The sequence below is a fragment of the Mobula hypostoma genome, chromosome 10 (genome assembly GCF_963921235.1).
Source record: "Mobula hypostoma chromosome 10, sMobHyp1.1, whole genome shotgun sequence".
NCBI lineage: Eukaryota > Metazoa > Chordata > Chondrichthyes > Myliobatiformes > Myliobatidae > Mobula > Mobula hypostoma.
The window spans coordinates 107452420-107475642 of NC_086106.1; the positions used below are offsets into that span (position 1 = coordinate 107452420).

General features: G+C 41.7%; 1 protein-coding gene across 5 annotated transcripts in view; it reads right to left on the reverse strand.

The window, feature by feature from the left end:
• The window catches only part of LOC134353102 (serine/threonine-protein kinase PAK 3), a 253885-nt gene that overhangs the window by 139629 nt on the left and 91033 nt on the right, over positions 1-23223 (reverse strand). The window contains exon 1 of one of the 5 annotated variants that reach the window (XM_063061006.1): positions 6838-7016. The exons of the other annotated variants lie outside the window; for them this stretch is intronic. The gene's annotated coding sequence lies outside the window, so the exon portion shown is untranslated. Of the gene's footprint in view, positions 1-6837; positions 7017-23223 lie in introns of those variants that run through there. 5 annotated transcript variants of the gene reach the window in all.

Here is a 23223-nt window from a genome sequence, read left to right on the forward strand (position 1 = left end):
ACACAATATAGAAAAAAATAAGTAAATCAATTACAGTATACGTATATTGAATAGATTAAAAATTGTGCAAGAAACAGAAATACTGTATACAGGTATTAAAAAAGGTGAGGTAGTGTTCACGGGTTCAATGTCCATTAAGGAATCGGACAGCAGAGGGGAAGCAGCTGTTCCTGAATCACTGAGTGTGTGCCTTCAGGCTTCTGTACCTCCTACCTGATGGTAACAGTGAGAAAAAGGCATGCCCTGGGTGCTGGAGGTCCTTAATAATGGACACTGCCTTTCTGATACACTGCTCCATGAAGATGTCCTGGGTACTTTGTAGGCTAGTACACAAGATGGAGCCGACCAAAGTTACAACCCTCCGCAGCAGCCCCCCCCACCCCATACCAGACAATAATGCAGCCTGTCAGGATGCAGCCTCGTGAGCGGCAGCTTATCAAAGGCCTTCTGAAAATCTTAACAAACAACATCAACTGACTCTCCTTGTCTATCCTGCCTGCTATTTCCTCAAATAACTCCAGCGGATTTATCAGGCAACATTTCCCCTTTGGAAAATCATTCTGACTTTGGACTATGTTATCATGTACCTCCAAGTACCTCAATACCTCATCCTTAATACTGGACTCTAACATCTTCCCAACCACTAAATCTCATGAGACTATGCTGCAGTTATGTAGAGTACTGGTACGGCAGCATCTGAAGTCCAGCTTATAGGATGGGTTCCATGCTTAAGCAATGGTGTAAGCGCGCCAGAAGCAGTTCAGGGGAGATCTGTTAATCTAATGGAGACACAAGTGACTATAGACACTACAATCCCAAACTTGGGTGGGGGGATGGAGATACGTCTCTACCAAAGGAGGTGTAGGGTGCTCCTTCCCTACACTTGCCTGCATGTCACCCTTGGGCAAGGTGTAGAATCTGCTTAGTAGCCCGCCCCCACCCAAACAGCATCACATGAAGCTATGGGAGCAGGTAGTGCATGGTCATATGAGTAGCTGGCGCGTATTACAAGTCCTGGTTAGGCAGTCAATCTCTGAAGAGAATTGATAATGGCTGGGGTCACCCATCTTGTAAGAAGGCAACAGCAAACCACTTCTGTAGAAAAATTTGTTAAGAACAAACTTGGTCACGGAAAGACCATCATTGCCTACGTCATACCTCACAGCACATAATGAACAAACAAATCCCAAGCTGCTTGGAGGAATTTGGAGGATGTGGCAGCATCTGTGGAGACAGAAGGAAAGCTGATACTTCAGGTCAATCCGCCAGGAGTTTGTTTCTCACTTATTAATCTAATACCTATAATGGGAGGGAATGGTTGCTATCCACTGGAGTCTGGAAAGTAAGAGGAGTCTTGACAAGGTTGATATTAAGAGGATATTTCTTGTTGTGGAAAAAACTAGAATCAGGATTTATCGTTTAGAAATAAGAAGTCACCCATTTAAGAATTTCTAGCTGAATAAATTCCTCTTCATCTCTTTTCTAAAGAGATATCCTTCTATCCTGTGGCTGTGGCCTCTGATCCTAGACTGTCCTACTACTGGAAATATCCTCTCCATATCATCTTGACCTTTTCAATATTTGGCAGATTTCAATGAGATCACCTCTCATTTCTTTCTAAATGCAAGTGCAGTCCCAGAGCCATCAAACGCTCTTCATACGCAACCCTTTCATTCCAGGGATCATTCTTGCAAATCTCTTCTGAACCCTCTGCAATGACAGCTCATCTCTTGAGGGAAAGCAGTAAGAAACACTTCCTAGGCTCATCTTTACCCAGCAGTAACAAATGACAAGCACATTGCAAACGCAAGCAGATATCCATCATAGTATAAAAGGCAAAAACCAACATGAATCCCACTTGGGGCCAGTTACAAGATGGACCACTGCACATCACGCAGCTTGGGTTCAGAGTTCAAAGTGGTACATTCACAAAACGTGCACTCATCTGCTAAAATCAGATTAAGGTTCTCAGCTGTGCTACGTGAAAATACCTCTCCTGGAGCAATATTTGAGGCACCTCACCACAATAAATACCTGCAGCATCTTGACAAGTACAAAAGGTTCTTCCATTCATGCTAAACAAAAAGAAACAATACCCCTGTCACTCACATGTAAATTCAAATGCCTGCAACACCATTGCATGGGAGTAAGCAGATATCTTTAGAAGTAGCGATCCCAGTGCAATTCCTGACAAATCGAGTTCCAGTTGTACTTCTTTTCCATCTTTAGCAACAGTCCTTTTTATAATGCCTAGAATATTTATTTTACCCTGCCCCCCCCCCCACCCTGACCTATTTAACACATCTGCAGAGATGAAACGAAACAGTTAAATTGCAGAAACAGAGATCAAGTCAACCTTGCTCCCCGGAATTACAGCTGTTGGTGAATAGGAAGTTGAATACATTTGATCAGAAGGTCCTACACAGAACCTCTGATCTCATCAGAACACAGGCAGCAACATAAATTGGCACTAAGGCTATTGAAATCTTCCCTGTACTCAAAAAGACCCCGGCAAATAGGGTCATAGAATAAAAGGAACAGGACAAAACGGCCCTTCAATCCATCGCATCCATGCCAGTTGATGCCCATCTGAATGAGTCCCGTTTGCCCACATTTGGCCCATATTCCTCCAAATCTTTCTTTCTGACATAACTGACCAAGTGACCTTATTGTATCTGCCTCAACCACTTCCTCTGGCAGCTCACTCCATATATGAACCACCTTCTACAAATAGTAGTTTTCCCTTTTAACTCTTAAATATTTCCCCTCTCACTTTAAACCCATGTCTTCTGGCTTTCAGCTTCCTTTCCCTAAAAGACTACGTACATTTACCTTATTAATAACCCTTACGATTTTACACACCTCAGTAAGGTCACCACACAGTCTCCTGCACGCGAAAGAATAAAGTCCTAGCCTGTCCAAATACTCTCCTTATAACTCAGGCCCTCAAGTACTGATACTGTATCACTCTTGTAAATATTTTTTGCAATCATTCCAGTTTAATGATGTTTATCCCATAACAGGGCAAACAGAACTGTACACAATACTCCAGGTGCGGCCTCATCAACACCTTGGACAATTCCAACATACGGTTCCAATGCCTACGGATCCTCAATCCTCTTCCCACCCCTTTTCCCCATATCTTTTAAAGCCTTGTTTTAAATAAACTCAACAACCATTCACAAGGCACAGGAGTATAGTCTGACATTTTTTTTAAATTAACTGACGAAATTACCCCTCGCCCGAGTGAGCAGGTTGTCACCCCAACCTGTGAGCTTGTGGCCTCTAGTTCTAGATTCCTCCAAAGAATATAATAATCCATTGAGATACCTTGCTTAAAAGGCAGCAAATGTGATGAAATCATGGAAGAGGAGCCATTATTCATTCTGAATGAACATACTTGCCTTTTTTTTATCCCCATGATAACATTCAGATTGTATAGGATGGGAGGCATGCTGGCCTTTTTCAGTCAAGACACTGAGTTCAAAAGTCAGGAATTATACTTTACAAAGCCGCTGGCTAGACCGCATCTGGAACACTGCACTCAATTCCAGTCACCCTATTATGCGAAGGATGTGGAGGCTCTGGAGAGGCTGCAGGGAGGTTTATCAGGACGCTGCCTGGATTAAAGTGCTAGTAAATTAGACAAACTAGTGCTGTTTCTTCTTGGGTGGCACAGGGTGAGAGAGGCCTAACAGAAGCTTGCAAAAATTATGAGGTGTAGATAGGTAGCCAGTATCTTTTATACCCCCCACAGTCGAGATGTCTCATACTAGAGGGCATGCACTTACGGTGAGAGGGAGCAAGTTCAAAAGGAAATGCACAGGGTAGTTTTGTCTTTAAGGAAGCACACTTCGAGAATAGTAGGCACCTGAAGTGCACTGCAGGGGGTGGTGATAAAGGCAGACACAATAGAAGTGTTTAGAAGGTGCAGGAATACGCAGAGATTGCAGGATATGGACCAAGTGCGGACAGAAGGAATTAGGTGTCACCAGCCAATTAGTTCAGCACAATTTAGTGGCATGAAGAGCAACACACACACACACACACAAATGCAGGAGGAACGCGGGTCAGGTAGCATCTATGGAAGTGAATAAACAGGCAATGCTTCAGCTCAAGACCCTCCTTCAGGACTGGAAAGGGGGAAAGACACCATAATAAAAGGGTGGTGGGAGGAGAAGGAAGACCAGCTAGAAGGCGATAGGTGAGGCCAGGTGGGTGGGAAAGGCAAAGGGCTGGAGAAGGAGGAATCTGATAGGCGAGGAGAGTGGACCATGGCAGAAAGGAGGGGCACCGGGGGGGGGAGGCGATAGGCAGGTGAGGAGAATAGGCAAGGGGTCACTGTGGGGAACAGAAGAGAGAATGGGGAAGGAAAAACAATTAGTGGAAAGAGAAATCTATGTTCATGCCATCAGGTTAGAGGCTACCAAATATGAGGTGTTGCTCCTCCAACCTGAGAGTGGTCTTATGGCCAAAAAAGAGGTTATGGACCAAAATGTCAGAATGGGAGTGGTGTGAAGGCCTTGGTTCTGTGCTGTGTTGTATGAATTGGAAGACAGTAGAAAGGCGGCAGTACACACAAAGTGCTGGAGAAACTCAGCAGGCCAGGCAGCACCTATGGAAAAGAGTAGAGTCAATGTTTCGGACCGAGACCCTTCAGCGGGACTGGAGACAAAAAGATGAGTAGAGTTACTTTTTAACTCCATTCATCTTTTTTTTCCTCCAGTCCTGCTGAAGGGTCTCGGTCCGAAATGTTGACTCTACTCTTTTCCATAGGTGCTGCCTGGCCTGCTGAGTTTCTCCAGCACTTTGTGCGTGCCACTTGGATTTCCAGCATCGGCAGATTTTCTCATGTTTGAGAAAGAAGGCAGTGTCGGGAACATAAATAAAAACAATGACAAGTAAAAATGCCCCCAACAGTTACTGGCTTAGGAAAAACTCTCAGCCAAGGATGGAACACATTCTTATGAATGGGAGACACATCCGATTGTAGCTGTAGCAAGGGCAATCTGTTTAAATATCCTCATCATATGGATCTGCGGATGGGCAGATGGGGCAAAAAGAACCAACTGTAGTTCCTTTTCAAGATTGCCTGCTGCCAAGGACGTGCCCATGTGATAACCTAGGCTGAAACAGGGACATTCTTGCCAGCAAGCACTCGCACATGAATACAGAAACTCGCTCTCTCTCTCTCTCTCTCTCTCTCACACACACACACACACACACACACATACAGACACACCTCCACACATGTGAACACTGGCACTTGGCCAAGATACCAGACGGTTCTTCCACCCACTAAACCATACCCCAGAGAAGGGAACATTGTCAAGACAGAAAAGGAATTTCAATAAGTTAAATAAATAAAGAGGAATACAACAAAAATTAAAGAACGAGGACATCAGTCTTGTTCTGTATTTGACTGAAGTTCCAGATTATTCTACAAATATGGGGTTGGCATTGGAAAAAAAATTACATTTTCCTTGGCTGGTTGCACTGCATTTCTAGTTCTACACAGCTTTGGCTTCACATTAATTCTATTCTTAAGCCTACTTTCATTCAACTGCTAAAATGGTTTCAGAGTCTCACATTCAAATCATTTGCTTAAAGTATCCCCTTTGAGGGCTTTTTTTTGGGGAGTCTTTATTGGAGTTGTCTCAGGATGTTTAATTTTTAAAAAGCTTGCTAAGAATGTTTCCTCTGATGAACTCCTCTGCCCACTCTTTTCAGGTCATTTTATTGGATCGAGGGATCCTCCTGTCCAACATCGATGCATTCTGCCTCAGAATTCAAATTTGTGCCATACTGGGAAGATACTGCAGCAGGATTAGGGTAGTGGCTTCTGTTTGCCTCATGTCAATTGACAATTGCTGCTTGTTTTTACACATTAAAAGGAAGTTTTTATTTGTTGGTGGAGGAGGAGGAGGGGAACGAGCTTCTCTGTCACGCTATTCCACCCAAAGATCCCCCTATCAGAGCTGATAATACACACTACTATAGCTTAGCACCCATCTGGGCTGTCAACCTTATGTCCAGCTCATGTTCTTCTGTGCAGATGGCAAGCTCTTGCGAGAAAGAACGATCACATCATTCAGCAACTCATTTTCCATGAGACAACAGCAACCATTTGCCTTTCCCCTCTGTATTTAAATAGCACAGCGGGATTATTAATGAAGGAATTGAGTGATGGGGAGAAAAAGGAAGCAGAGAGAGCGTCAGCTACTCAGACACTAAGAAGGTATTCAAACAGTTAAAGAGGATACATGTCTAATACATCCACATGGCAACGACAAAAGCCCAAGTCGGAATGAAAAGACTATCTGTCGGCAATAACAGCATTTGTTAATGCTGTCGTCTATTCATTCGTTTAATTAACTGCTCGAATTTGTACTGTGATGACCAAAACATAATGCTAGAACACCAATAGCACAAAACACACCCAACACCATCAGACTTTGGTGTGTACACAGAAAACACGACTGGGGTGTTTGTGGGGGAGAGTGGGGGGGGAGGGAGGGTGCAGGATTTCAAAGCATGAATTTTTAAAATGTTGATTCCACTGTTATAATGAGAAGCTAGCTCACTCAAAGACTTGACTGCATTTTGTTCCTTATCAACTGCAACACACACAAAAAAAATCTAACTGATTAAATCCAAAAGCAAAATTGAAAAGAACTAGTTTTTCTACATGTCATATGTCAACTCATTATTAATGCTGTTTAGGGATGGGCAGACTGTGAGGCCTGTGCATATCTACTTCTACAACAACCCACGCCAAGTGATTTTAACAATTCAAAAGCACATATCACACTGAGGGAAAGCAAAAGGTAATATTACCTGTAAATGGTGGGCATGTCATCCTTGCCATTTTAAACCTCTTCCACCTCCACTGCATAACAAGTTCTTTTTAACGCCAGGAAAACACACTCACACACAAGCTCGCCCTGCAGCTTTCTTTCTACGTCCCTCTCACACCAGTTTCTGACCCTGGTCTTGTCAAGAGAAACCTTTAGCACTCCACTGCTGCCTGATCTCCTCCAGGCAACGTTGTCATTTATTGATTCCAACCGATTGGCTGAAGCAAATCTGATAATGTCAATGGCATTAATTTTAATATGATGTCATTCCCCCTTGTGCACCTGTGATTGGCTAACTGGCTGAGCAGCTGCTTTGAGCTGAAGGACAGTTGCTTGCCTGAGGTATAAAGCTTTCAATGCAGTTCTGAATCATTGGTGGTTGCTGTGGAAACATCGCTACTTACTCTCCTTGTTACCCAAGCAATTTACAGTTGTGTTTTCAACTGACTTGACTTCAAATTTGCAATATAACTTAAAAACAATGAATAGGAAACAAAATAATACAGAATGCACAATTTAAATAGACATACAGTGTATAAAGTTTTTTATATCTTATAATTAGATAGAAAACACATTAAACTGAACATGTTAAACATGGCTTCATACCAAAACACAACAGATAATAGTACTTGAAAGGTAATAATCATCTTTATCAATACTCTCGGCCACAGTAGCTTGACCATTTGTACAGAAAGTACTGACAAAAGATGGGATTGCTGTGGGTATCAGATGCCATTGTACAAACGTACATGTCTCAGCCTACATTCTGAATACTTATCAAATCAAGCCTGCTTTTCTGGAATATCCACCCATGTATGTTACTAAGGAGAAAGGACAGATGTTACTCGGCAGCAATAAAAGCACTGGTTCAATTTTCACTTCCCCAGTCGTGGCAATTCAGTTCAACTAAAACTATACCCACCATCACTTTAATTGATATCAACTAATTCTTTTAAACCAATTTAAACTAATAGTTTAAATCTCTAGGCTGCCATTCTCCAGATCCTCTGGTTTTCTCCCACAGACTAAGGACATACCAAATAGGTTCATTGTCATTACAAGTTGCCCTGCCGGTAGGTTGGAGTTAATATTGGGTTTGTCAGGGGCGATGTGGCTCGAAGGGCTGGAAGGGCCTACTTCTCACTGTATCACTAAATTAATAAATAAAATCTAGCATCCTGTTTCTAGCCTTAAGACAAGATGGTGCAGTATTTACTTGCTGATGGAATTATTTTCATTCAGCGATTAAAAAAGGAAACCACAAAACCATGTGGCAGGTCCAATAACATGGCATTAAATATTAAATAAAATATTAAAAACCCCTTCAAAATACACACGGCTGTAGAATACAATGCGACATCTTGGCAGAAACATAACTGCAGAAAAACTTCAAATATTTAGTGGACTACACTGACGGCATAACTATTGGTAGCAATAATGACAGACTGATGCTTGGTTTCTATTTTGTAATAACCTAACTCATTTTATGATATTGGATCGAACAACCACAGAACATTAGAAAGTTTTTGACCAAAAAACGGCTATTCAGTCCAACAAAGCTTGTCAAATTCCTATTCAAACAGTGTGTTCAAATAACTATTGAGTTTAGATTTGAAAGTCTCCAAAGGACTACTCAACTAGGTAATTAATTTCATTAGTCCACAACTCGCTGTGTGAAAAAATATTTTCTTAAGTTATTCTGAAATCTCCTTTTAACCAGTCTCTACCTATGTCTCCATGTCCTTGCTGGAAGATTATTTTGAAGTAGCAGCTGGCATTCACCTTATACTCTTAATGATTTTGAACACTTCTATCATGTCTCCTCTCATTCTACATCTATTGAGGCCAAAAAGATTTAATTCTTTCAACCTTTCAGGTTGGAATTGCGACCTTTGAGGACCTGTAGGTGAAATTTCTCATACTAAATTAAAGAATCTTTGGAATTCTTAATCTCTGTTTTTTCTTGTTCCTCTTCATGCCGTGTGGCACTTTGACTGGCAACCTTCCCATTTCTTCAGTATTTGACCATTTTTTTAAAAAAAAATGAGGCCGAGTGGCTAGCTCGATGTTCAACACAGCACATGTGGAAAGTGAACAAGGAGCCAGCCGGATTCGAACCCGGAACCACTCGCCTTGAAGTCCGGTGCAGATGCCACCAGAGCACCGGCCAGCATTAATCTCAGATGGCTGTGAATAAATTGTCAGAGTTCTTTCACAGCTAATGTAGGCACATCTTGGGTTTAAAGGCAGGGAGAACTTGGTGGGCAGTCGTTTAAAAAGGAATAAAAGTCCTTCACTTTACAAAGACACACCATCTACATACAAGAATGCACTTAACCATGCCTGAGAATGATAGACGAGGAGAGGGCATGGTTTGCTGTCCTGCAGCACAACCGCGCCCCCCCCCCCGCCCCAACACCACCAGCAGACATGCTTCTGAAGTGGTTAAGTCATTGAAGTAAAAGATAGGCCATGATTTTATTAAAAGGTACAGCAGCTTCATAGTGATGAAAGGTTCTTCCTTCTGTTACCCACGTTCAGATCTCAAAATTACAAATTTTATACTCAATTCAATGCAGTTACCTAGCCCTGCAATATTTGGACTGAACTACATTCCACGGCCTTCGGACTTGAGCCTAAGTAAGAGGAAACAACTCCTACCCATTTTGGAGGAGATTAATCCACTTGAATAACAATAATAAGTCTCAATAATACCATATTTTTTAATTTAGTAATGTAAATTTGATTTAACATTTCTGACAGTTAGCAACATTCTCATTCTCTGAAGCTCTTAGTGCCACACATGATAGATGTCAAATAATGGGAAACTTGCAAAAGTACACTTCACCAAAGGTCCTACTGGCATTTCCCTGCTTGTACTAAAGTAATCATCAGAGCTTGTTCCATTCAAAAAGAACAAGTAGGTTGATGGGGCTTTTAAGCTCCAAAAGCAATACGTTTGCTGCCAGGTTGGTGCACACTTCAACAGAGATCATGTCTGTCATTGAGTTTAAGAAGCTGGCTCAAAACAACGATTTCTATTAATCATTTCTTGTTGACTAAACAACAGCTGGACCTTAGCTGATCTGGACTTTGGGTGGAGATGGGCCACAATTAACTCAATCCACAACTGCACAGATTGGGTGAATATATAGGGACAATTCAGTAACTGAACAGTCTATCAGTTCAAAAGAATACCATGCTTACTCAATGGGAGATTGCATCATCTGTCTAGTCATTGACACACAAGCTGAGAAACTATTTCTCCAAAACAAGTTGCAAAAATACTTTAAAAGACAGTGAAAACACCAGCAAATTAATGGTCCCTTACCAATCCTCTTCAGTTAGCAGGCTGCCCACATAAAATTCATTTTTCAACACTCATTATCAAGTTATCCCCAACAGCTCTGACAGCAGCCCACTGGCACAGCTAACAGCTGCTGCCTTTTAGCTAGTGACCCAGGGTCAGTCCTAACCTTGATAACTGTCTATGCGTAGCTTGTATGTTCTCCCTGTGACCATGTGGGTTTCTCTGGTGCTCCTGTTTCTTCTGAGATTTCAAAAAAAATAATAATGAGGTGCATTTTGTTAACTGCTCATTGTAACTTGTCTCTAGCACCTTGATAAAAATCTAGTGAAGGGTAGAAGAATTGATGCAAGGACAAGGAGAGTAAGTTACAGGAAAAATACCTGGGAAGAATACAATAGCTCTGCAAACTAGTAGTCACCTGGTTGCATTGTAAAGAAATGCGAAAACGAAAATGCAGTGTCTGATTACCCCTCAAGACTTGATACCATACCATAATAGAATTACACATATACCCATTGGGAGGAAAAATACCAATGTGTAATGGAAACAGAACATGCTTGATAAACTCCACAAATTGGACAGAATCTGTGCAGAGAGGAACAGCTGTTAACATTTCATTGTTTGTATGCATGATAAATAACTGAATCAGAGTTAATATGGTATCTCTGCAACCTTTTGTCAGAATTGGGAAAGATAGGGAAGCAAGTTTGTTATCAGTGAAAGACAAAGTTGGAGGGATGAGTAGAACAAAGGGAATGCCGATGATAGGATGAATCGAAAGGGCTTAATGGCAGCTGCGGTTACCAGCAAAATTAGTTCTTGGTCTGAGTAATTTATCATTAAAGGTAAAATGGTGGGACCTGCCTAGTAGGCCAGACTTAAGTTAATCATTAGTCCGTGAGCCAGTAGGGTTAGTCGGTACCAACTGAAGGGAATAATGCTCATAGTGATTTTTGGCAAGATATACATTCCTAGACTTAGAAAATATGTGATAGCATTGTACCAGTGGTAGCTTTATTACTTCAAATAAGTAATCACTTTTTGTATATATTCCATATTAACATCAGTACAGCAGAAAATGTTACCCACCTCCCAAAAGGTAAAAAACCTCATTTGGAGAGATTTCTGAGTTTTATCAATGTCATGATATTTTCCATATTGTTGTATCAAATCAAAACAATCTTAAGCTTTTGTCATAGCACATCGAATTACAGTACAATAATTCAAATGCGGGGTTCCACACAGCCATAACCTAGGCCTCATTTGGTTGTAAAATGAATATATTTAATCAAAGACTGCTTTCCATACTTTGTTTTCCATACTTTCATAACATATTAATAATCATAATAAATCTGAGGTGGATGCCTGGTTCTCACAGTCTGCCAGTCTACACATGTCAGTACACCGAGGCCATTTGCAACACACATACATCTTGGGAGTGAACAATTTTTTGGACAGTTACAGGCCAGTAGATCCAGGACGGCATCGGGTGCTGGCTGGCCTTCCATCCAGCCATCCAGTGCACCACCAATTGTTCAGCTTCCTCTTATCTCTCCATCTTCCATCCTCTGCCAACAGGGCTTGGCACTTGTGGGTCCTTCTCCAAACATCTTCTCCATATACCAGCCTGGTAGTTGGCTTGCTGTGCATGTTTTGTTAAGCAGTCCTTGGACAGTGGGAGTTGATGACTTTCAATTTCAGCTTTTCTGGCACAGAGAAGGTGATACTGACCTTGGTGGCCGATGCTTTTGGGATATACAGGAGACATGAAATGCCTCCAGTTTGTCCATCAGCTCTGGGGAGAGGACCCATTCCTGACCCAACTCTAAGAATGTGTCCTGAGTTTCCCTGTTGCTGGTCAGAAGTTTTAGGGTACTTATCTTCCCTTTACCTGCAAAAAAGCTTACAGTGTCACATCCTGTATATACATGCAACCCGATGAGAGCCCTACAAACCTCTATGCCAACAGTGGCAGCAACCTTCCTGATGCCTTCAAGCCTTGTACGGGTTCTGGTGCCACACTTCAGGAACAATGGGGCCTCAATATTGTCACAAAATGCTAAAGACATGATAAAGACATCTTTGTCTTCTAAGCAGATCACTACAGATTGGTATCCCTCTCTTGTGGCATGGGCAGCATGGAGAAGTAGGTGGCCATCTGCTTCTTCTTGTTGACACTGAAGAGCTGACAGCCCCTCACTGTCTTGAGATGTGATTCTATAACATTTGTCATTCACAGTTGCGTCCTGTAGCTTTGCTCTGTACTCCGCATTCCTCCATTCATGGACTATGAAGCTAATGAGACTACTTTTGTTACTGACTTTGGTCAGGAAGCTCCTCCGCTGCCTCACCATCTGTGTGCCTGTGATACCTTGCAACTGATGACCAGTCTCTTCACCCCGTAGAGATCTTTCACTATTCTTGATAGAGTTCTCCTTGTATGTGTCGAACACAACATCTATTCTGCCACTCTGATTGCCTTCCCTCAAAGCCATACCCAGAACTGTTGTGGCAACATTTCTGAAAGTAACTTGATCACCTTTCACTCTTTGGACCAAGTTCATTCCATCAACCAATGTACCAGAGTTTCCTGGGAGTTGCTCTTCCACTGCTACATATTTCTGCAAAGTTGTGGCTAAAGTAGCTTTATTTGTCTTTCTCAGCGACTCTTCTGGTCTGGACAGGGCCCAGGGCAACGGTCCAAGGGGATGAGAAAGGATATCCTCCATTCATAGACTGCACCCTTGTGCCATCACTATGATGCATCCAAGCAAAGACCTGTCTGCTTTCAAGATGATCACCCTCCCATCTGATTTCACTTCTCTCTTCTTACACATATCATTGAATGTTTTCAGCTTGTTGGTTTTCATTGGGTCATGGAATTCCTTTGCGGGTGGGTCTTCCTCTAGTCTCTCATCCTTGAAGGTTGCATAGCATTGCTCACCAATCTCATATGCCTTCATCAGGTCAGAGGCAATGTCCTTGGGGGCTGCCTTTGCCGTAGAGATGCTAATGAGGTCCCGCTTCTCTGCAAATGGGTTGACCCATTCATGTATGAGGCTAACCACCGCTGAAACTGCTTCCTCATCTTTCTGGATTCTTGGCCGCCGTAGCTCCGCATGACAAGGCTCTGATTTGTCGCCTTGCACCACCTCCCTTAACTGCCCCAGGAATGTACTGTGGTGCTCAGCTGCTATGTAGTAATGCTTGATAGCTCCAGCATTCAGGCTGAACCGTGATGTGCCTCCAGGAGTCTGTGTGTCTTTGTTCACAGTGGATTCAATAGCCTGGTCCACAGGGATCTGCCCAAAGGGGTTGTTACTTGACAGCTGCACTGAGAATTGCCCTGTCTTGAAGGCCTCATACACAGAAGAATTCTTCTCAGGAAGGTTCATCATCCGAGCAAAGTAAGAGGACAGGTACCTGGCATAATTCATTTTATCATAGGCAAAGCACCATGGGATCATGGTTCTTATAGGATGGAGGCGCAACTCCCAGTCCCCCTCACAGAAAGCTACCACCGCTGCAATGCTATCACATAATTTCTAGCACTAGGGGTGTATACCTTGCCAAAAATCACGATAAGAATTATTCCCCCCAGATGGTACCGGTGGTCCAAATTTAGGGTCCTGGCTCACGGACTACGTGAAAAGCTGAGCCAAGTTGATAGGAAAACAAAATGGAAAAGATTGAAAAAAAAGCAGATGAGGCGACATCTGTGGATGAAGCTAGAAGACAATGGACCATTATAAGAGCTGAAAAAGGAAAGAAACAACTCAGTTTAATTAGTAGCACCGTGGAACAATGGCAATTGATCTGATAAAATGCAGTCACGTGGTAAGTGGGATCAAGTAAGCTGTTCTGGCTGTGTAATGCGTTGTTGGCGTGATTCTGGTAAAGTGCAACATGCCAGGTCAGGCTACACGCCTAAGAAAAAGGGAGGGCAGGCAGAAATTGTTCTTGCATGTGAATAAGGAGAAAAAGCATCTTACTAAAAGCTGGAGGATTCAGTTATCAGGTCTAGCAGACGACAATGTGCTCAGATGGAAGATCAGATGTTGTTCCTGTTGGGCCTCGGTGTGACAATGCAGGAGACCACAAAAAGAGATCAGAGTGGAAGTGCCATTGCGTCTCTTGTTCAGAAGTGACTTTCATTATCAACTATGAATACAAATTTCAATCTACTGCATTAAAATATTCATATTTACATTACAAAGGGGAGATAAAGAATACTTAGTCCTTCACAACAAGAAATATCTAACTAGTTTGTCAACGCCAATCGATCCCAAATTAATCTTTTTTACATTTGCTGTTTCATTCTTTTAAAAAATACCTTTTCTAGAAGGGCCAACTTCCACACCCAACCATCATTACAATCAACTTTTGATCCTTAAACATTTCCCCAGTCCCAATCTTTGTTAGGCAAAGGTTCTCTTTGTCAAAGTCTCAGACCACCTCCATAAAATTCCTCACTCTCTCCTCCAATTACTCCAAATTTCTTCTGCAAATCCTCAAATATAGCCCAATTTTTATTCCCTATTTAAACATGGAAACATAGAAGATCTGCAGAATAATACAGGTTCTTCGGACCACAATGCTGTGCCGAACATGTACTTCCTTCAGAAATTACCTAGGCTTACCCATCGCCCTCTATTTTTCTAAGCTCTATGTACCTATCCAGGAGTCTCTTAAAAGACCCTATCGTATCTGCCTCCACCACCATCGCTGGCAGCCCATTCCATGCACACACCACTCTCTGCATAAAAAGACATCTCCTCTGTATCTACATCCAAACACCTTAAAACTGTGCCCTCTTGTGTTAGCCACTTCAGCCCTGGGAAAAAGCCTCTGACTATCTACACGATCAATGCCTCTCATCATCTTATACACTTCTATCAGGTCACTTCTCATCCTCTGTCACTCCAAGAAGAAAAGGCCGAGTTCACTCAAGCTATTCTCATAAGGCATACTCACCAATCCAGGCAACATCCTTGTAAATCTCCTCTGCACCCTTTCTATGGTTTCCACATCCTTCCTGTAGTGAGGCAACCAGAACTAAGCACAGTACTCCAAGTGAGGTCTGAACAGGGACCTATATAGATGCAACATTATCTCTCAGCTCTTAAACTCAATCCCATGATTGATGAAGGCCAATACACCGTACACCTTCTTAACCACAGAGTCAATTTGCGCAGCAGCTTTGAGTGTCCTATAGACTCAGACCCCAAGATCCCACTGCCGAGAGTCTTACCATTAATGCTATATTCTGCCGTCATATTTGACCTACCAAAGTGAATCACATCACACTTATCTGGGTTGAACTCTCAGCCCAGTTTTGCATCCTATCAATGTCCTGCTGTAACCTCCGACTGCCCTCCACACTATTCACAACACCCTCAACCTTTGCGTCATTAGCAAATTTACTAACCCATCCCTCCACTTCCTCATCCAGGTTTTTTTTAATAAAAATCACGAACAGAAGGGGTCCCAGTACAGAGCCCTGAGGCACACCACTGGTCACCGACCTCCATGCAGAATATGACCTGTCTACAACCACTCTTTGCCTTCTGTAGGCAAGCCAATTCTGGATCCACAAAGCAATATCCCCTTGAATCACATGTTTCCTTACTTTCTCAATAACCCTTGCATGGGGTACCTTATCAAATGCCTTGCTGAAATCCATATACACTACATCTACTTCTCTACCTTCAATGTGTTTAGTCACATCCTCAAAAAATTCAATCAGGCTCGTAAGGCATGACCTGCCTTTGACAAAGCCAGGCTGACTATTCCTAATTATATTATGCCTCCCCAAATGTTCATAAATCCTGCCTCTCAGGATCTTTTCCATCAACTTACCAACCACTGAAGTAAGACTCATTGGTCTATAATTTCCTGGGCTATCTTTACTGCCTTTCCTGAATAAGGGAACAATATCCGCAACCCTCCAATCCTCCTGAACCTCTCTCGTCCCCATTGATGATGCAAAGATCATCACCAGAGGCTCAGCAATCTCCTCCCTCACCTCCCACAGTAGCCTGGGGTACATCTCATCCAGTCTCGGTGACTTATCCAACTTGATGCTTTCCAAAAGCTCCAGCACATTCTTTTTCTTAATATCTACATGCCGAAGTTTTTCAGTTCACTGTATGTCATCCATACAATCACCAAAATCCTTTTCCATAGTGAATACTGAAGTAAAGTATTCATTAAGTACCTCTGCTATCTCCTTCAGTTCCATATACACTTTTCCACTGTCACACTTGATTGGTCCTATTCTCTTACGTCTTATCCTGTTGCTCTTCACATACTTGTAGAATGCCTTGGGGTTTTCCTTAATCCTGCTTGCCAAGACCCTCTCATGGCCCCTTCTGACTCTCCTAATTTCACTCTTGTTCTGCTAGCCTTATAATCTTCTAGATCTCTATCATTACCTAGTTTTTTTGAACCTTTCATAACCTTTTCTTTTCTTCTTGACTAGATTTTCAACAGCCTTTTTACACCACGGTTCCTGTACCCTACCATCCCTTCCCTGTCTCATTGGAAGGTACCTATGCAAATATCCTCTGAACATTTGCCACGTTTCTGCCATACTTCTGCCGTACATTTCCCTGAGAACATCTTTTCCCAATTTATGCTTCCAAGTTTTTGCCTAATAGCCTCATATTTCCCCTTACTCCAATTAAACACTTCCCTAACTTGTCTGTTCCTATCCCTCTCCAATGCTATGGTAAAGGAGATAGAATTTCAATTATTTAAAAGCCCAAGAATACCAAACCTCCTACTTCCATCCTCAATTTTCTGACATCTGATTCAAATGGCCGAAGATCCTGGCCACAGGGGACATATTCAAAGTGATCAGTACAGTGACCTACAACACTAGATATTCTGCAGATGTTGGAAAACTTGAGCAATGCATAGAAAATGCTGGAGGAACTCAAGCCAGATAGCATCTATAGAACAGAACAGAGCCCTGATGAAGGCTCTCAGCCCAAAATGTCAACAGTTTCATCCCCTCCATAGATGCTGCCTGACTTGCTGTATTCCTTCACCATTTTGTGTGTGTTGACCAAAAACGTTATTTTTGCTTCCAGTTCCACCACTGCTGTCCGGTCTACTTGAGTCATTCCAGCAATTTCTGTTTCTAATTTTGGGTTTTACTTACCTAAAATTGAGCTATTTGAAGGGTCCCCCACTCAAAACACATTTTACTTGGCCTCACTGAGAACTGTCATTCCCTGCAAACTCACACAGAAAGGTCAAGGTCTGTCATCGTTACTCTCAATGTCTGACTATCAGAACCATGACAGATTTACTGCCAATCTCTGTCCAGCATCTAGTCTGTTGCTCACTACTGAATTCAGGAGTGCATCCAAAATCAAGGAAACTTCAGTGTAAGACCACAAGACATAACTACAAAATGAGGCCATTCAGCCCATTGAGTCTACCCCGCCATTCCAACAAGGCTAGTTTATTATCCCTCTCAACCTCATTCTCCTTCTTCTCCCCCTAACCACTGAAGCCCTTACTAATCAAGAACTGATCAAACTCCACTTTAAATATACTCAATGACTTGGCCTCAATAGTTTCATCACCCTCTGGCTAAAGAAATTCCTCTTCATCTCTTTTCTAAAAGGGATGTGCTTCTATTCTAAACCTGCACCCTCTGATCCTAAACTTCCCCACTATTAGAAACATCCTCTCCACATCCACTCTATCTAGGCCTTTCAATATTCAATAAGTTTCAATGAGATCCCCCCTCATTCTTCTAGATTCCAGTGAGTACAGGCCCAGAGCCATCAAAAAGCTCCTTACACACAAGCTGTTTCATTCTTATGAACCTCCTTCGGGCCCTCTCCAATGCCAGTACATTCTTTCTTCAATAAGAGGCCCCAATATTGCTCTAAATCAGTTTGACCAATGTCTTATAAAGCCTCAGCATTATATCCTTGCTTTTATATTCTGGTCCTCTCGAAATGAATATTAACATTGCACTTGCTTTCCTTACCACCTGCATGAGGACTCCCAAGCCCCTTTGCACCTTTAATTTCTGAATTTGCACCCCATTTAGAAAATAGTTTCTGAAACTTCTCTTCCATCGGCTTACACTAGCAAGTAGGCACAGGTTGCTTTCCCAACAGTGCGTGCATTGTGGAGATTGCTTTCAAAGAAATAAGGGGTATTGGAGAATGTGGCATATGACATTGAGCTAAAGGTCAGCCATGATCACAGTGAATGGCAGAGCAGGCTTGAAGAGCTGAATGACCTACTCCTGCTGTTAATTTCGATTTTTCCAAAGATTTGCGACCTTGCCCTGAGTATCTCCTTGCTGTGGCTCTGTCCCACTGTTCAAAGAGCAAACCTCCTGCAGTTAATGTTCTTTATTAGGTTATGCAAGTCCCTTTGAGCCCCTGGGAGTGCTGGCCACTGGAGTCATAGAGCACTACAGCACTGAAATAGAATATTCAGCCCCTCTAGCTTGTGTTGGCCTAGTTTTCTGCCAACTTACATCTCGCTGCACTCAGACAATAGCCTTCCATAATCTCTCTTATCCACGGTTCTATCCAAACTGTTCTTTACTTTCAGAAATGAACCCCAATCTACCACTTCTGCTGGCAGCTTGTTCCACACTTGTATAACCATCTGAGTGAGGAAATTCCCCAACATTCCCTTTAAATATTTCATGTTTCACCCTAAATTAACAACCTCTAGTTCTAATCTCACCAATCACCATCACAATCTACAGGATGTCACCTCTAGACCAGCTTCTCAATATCCTTCTCAAATTCTATCCACCATGAACTTCAAAACTATCAATACCCAACTACTTTTATGTTATTGCTGTAAATTCGCAGATTTGGCTCATTTCTCTGGAATTAGGGTAATCTGAAAGGAGGAACATAAACCTGGAACATAAGAAGAAGCCCTTGAGCGTGCAGTGTCAATGCTGACATCGACACTCGATCTTCACTTGAGTGAAGATCATCAGAATCTTCATCCAACATGCTCTGCAAGATTAAGTACTGATCAAAAAAAAATTGAAATAGTGATGCCATCTAAGGATCACCATTGAAGATAATCAATGGTGATTCTTAGCTGGCATTTTGAAGAGAATCAGAATCTTCATCCTGAGGTAGGAGCATCAAAAGCAGAGGGCATATGTTAAAGTTGAAAGGAAGAAGGATTTTCTTTTTAGAGAAGGGGATCGAGGAGGCAAAATTAAAAAAAAAAATTATTATAAAGACCTGGAACGTGTTACCAGATTAGAGAGTAGAATCAGATGCAAACCATGTTTAAGAGATATTTAGAAAGATGTTTGAATATACAAGGCATAGAAATACACAGTCCAAATGGAATTACTGTAGATGGGCAAGAAAGGTCAGTATATGGGCATGGTGGACTGAAGAGCATACTTCTGTGCTGTACAACTCTATGGCTCTATATTCCCAAACAGTTAGAAATCAAGCTGCTTAACTACAAAAAAAATCTATAAAATATTCATACGGACACATTTTTCCATGATAAATTCTTTCCTACGTACTCATTTCTATTGCACCCTTCACCCTCTTCCATCCCCCAGAGTAGAAGCATCAGCCACTTTGATCATATTCTTTGCAACTCCCCTTAAAACCCTCTTCACCCTCTTTTAAAATCCTATCTAAATTCACAATTTTCTTTTGCTCACCCCACAACAAATGCTTGAAGGCTGAATCCTTTACCATGAACTGATCAGTGACATTTTAAGATAAAAGATAACACAAAATATTGCATAACACACTGTTACACTAAGCAGTGCTGCATCTTCACTGTCAGATCCCTCTGGAGAAGCCCTTGACAAGCTCTGGCATACCTCCTGGGTAAAGAGCAAGACTTGATATCTGGCTTGTTAGTGTTGGAGCGTTATGCAATTCTCCTCCTGCTGCTGATAAATCGGGGCTACAAATATTCTGGAGCAACTCCTTAGATGGCATCACCATTCCAATTTTTCTTTTGATCAATACTCAATCTCGCAGAGCACGCTGGACGGCCTCACAGCTCAACATATTGAGCAAGTTAGATTTTTACAGTAACCTAATATCATCATGGTCACTAACCCTACACTGATCATTTGTTTCCAGATTCTTAAAGCTCTAAGCAATTTCACCTTCTCAAGCTGCCATTGTGAGGTTTGACCAGCGGACATGAATTTTTTTCTGCATTTCAAAGCACTTATTAAAACGGTACTGTGCAGAGGACACAGTTCCAGAACTGCATAAACCCGATGGCAGTGAAAATCTGGCACAAACAAGGTCCAAGGCATCTGTGAACAACAAACCTGACACTGCCAAAGACATGGAAGGGGAATGAATGTACATTATGACTATAGGCACACCGTACATTAAAAAGGACATGGGTTCTGATGTCATTTTAGATGAAATTCATATATGGGCCACACAAAATTATTGTCTTATGAATTTTAATCCATAGTTTGCAACAATGATACTACTTAAAGTAGAAATCAGAAAAATAGCACTGCCATTTTAGTACAACTTAAATCAAGTGGTGCACTGAAATATTTAACAAAATATGAAATTTAGGCATCATTTCTGACTGTCAAATTTCAGCAGTATGATGATTCATTGATAATGACTTGTATGTACATTGCTCTAAAGGCCAGCATGGTGCCAAGAAATAAACATTCAGAGGTAAACTGTACAAGTATCTATGATTCTTATTATATTATCACTCAATGCAGTGGTACGTAGTGAAAAGGAAATGCCATCTCCGGTGCATGAACAATTCCAATTCAGTGTTCATAACACTATAAGACCATAAAACTTCATTGCAAAATTAGGCTATTCGGCCCATCTAGTTTGTCCCATTTCATCATGGCTGATCCATTTCCCTCTCAACCCCATTCTTCTGCCTTCTCAACGCAAGCCTTCACGCCCTGACTAATCAAGAACCTACCAACCTCTGCCTTAAGTACTCCCCGTCACCTGGCCTGTGGCAACAAATTCCGCAGATTCATCACCCTCTGGCTAAAGAAATTCCTCTTTATTTCTGTTCTAAATGGACATCTCTTTATTTTGAGGCTGCGCCCTCTGGTCCTAGACTCCCCCAAAGGAAACGGCCTCTTCCACATCCACTCTAACTAGGCCTTACAACATTCAATACGTTTCAGTGAGATTGCCCCCATTCTTCTAAATTCCAGTGAGTATGGACCCAGAGCTGTTCAGTGTCAAGGAACCCCACGCATACCAGGTCAGGTATCTGAAGCATCAGAACATGCTAATAGAATATTTTAGTGATAATGGATTAGTCAACAAACAGAATTAAAGATGGACAGTCCAATTGTTTCCAATCCCATTTTTATGCTCCTTTTTGAAAATTCTCTTCAGTCTTTATATGATAATTGTTGTCAGAAATACCCTTAAATCTTCAAGTTCAACATAGGTGCAAACAACTTTCCTTTCACAGATCCCCCTGGGTACATAACCTGGGATACAAATTCATAGCTGATTGTTATTACTCATGAAGCACTAATTGCAATGGCACATTAGGCAGCTATAAACATTAAAACAACAATTTAATAACATGGCTGACAGGGATGAATCTCAGCTGAAGTGGAAAGTTACATTGTGAAGTAAGCTTCAACTTGGGAACCTGAAAGGAATCCTTTAGGATCCCCTCATTTATCTCTATCCCAATGACTTCAAAAATGCATCAACATGTGAATTCTGTTAAGGACAGGTAAGCTGTTGAACTTCTAGACATTTATATAACAGAACAGTATCAAAGCCCAAAGCACCAATTTTAGAAGTATAAAATTAATTATGGGACCAGCTTTGCTACAAACCCAATGAGTTATATGTCAAACCTGCCCATGACCACATCAACACAAAGTATTGCCATAGGAAAGCAGGAACCCCCTCCAGAAACCTCGGTCATACTCTCTTCTTGCAGCTGCCATCACGGCAGTTTTACAGTAGCCTCAGGGCTCAGACCACCAAGCTCAGTAATAGTTCTAACCACACAACCATCAGGCTCTGGAACCAAGGGGGATAACTTCAATCAACTTCATTTGTCCCGTCATTGAAATGTTCCCACAACCAATGAACTCACTTTCAATGACTCTTCATCTCAGGCTCTCAATATTTATTGCTTATTATTTATTATTACTTTCTTTTTGTATTTGCACTTTTGCACACTGGTTAAACACCCAATTTGGTGCTGTGTTTCATTAATTCGATTATGGCTATTATTCAATTATTGATTTATTGAGATGCCTGTTACAAAATAAATCTCAGGGTTGTATATAGTAAGATGTATATACTTTGATAATAAATTTACTTTGAACTTTGAAATATCACAGCTTTTCCTGTGGTTTCTCTCCCCTCCACTCCCACCCCCAACACACACAAATCAGGAGACCCTAACTCTCTTAGATGCCAAAGGTTTCTTTTTAAAAAAAAGTTTAATGGATAGATGAAAGCCACTTAACAGTTTAAAATAAATGTATTTTCAAAGTATGTGTATGTCTTTCATTTTGAGATTCATTTTCTTGAAGCCATTTATGGGGAAAATAGAGAAATACAATATAATTTATGAAAAAAGTACTTAACGAAGACTGATAAACATCCAATGTGTGAGAGATAACATATCATGCAGATAATAAATAAAAAAAGAAAATTTATAATACTGAGAATACGAGTTGGAGAGCCCTTGAAAGTTGAGTTCAGAGATCAGTTCAGTGTTGTGGTGTAGGAATGCTGGTTCAGGAGACGGAATTGAATCGATGGATTGGACTGTGTCCAGGGATTCATCTTCTAACCAGGAAGAGTATGCTGCAGTTTTTACCGACTTCATTAAAACCTGCAAGGATGAGTGTGTGCCTATGAAAACTGTTGCACATTCCCAAGCCAAAAGCCGTGGATGAACCAGGAGATTTGTCATGTGCTGAGGACTAAATCTGTGGCATTTAAGCCCGGCAATGCAGGCCTGTCCAAGAAACCCAGGTATGACTTGCAGAAGGCTACTTCAAGAGCAAAGAAACAATTCCAAGTGAGGTTGGAA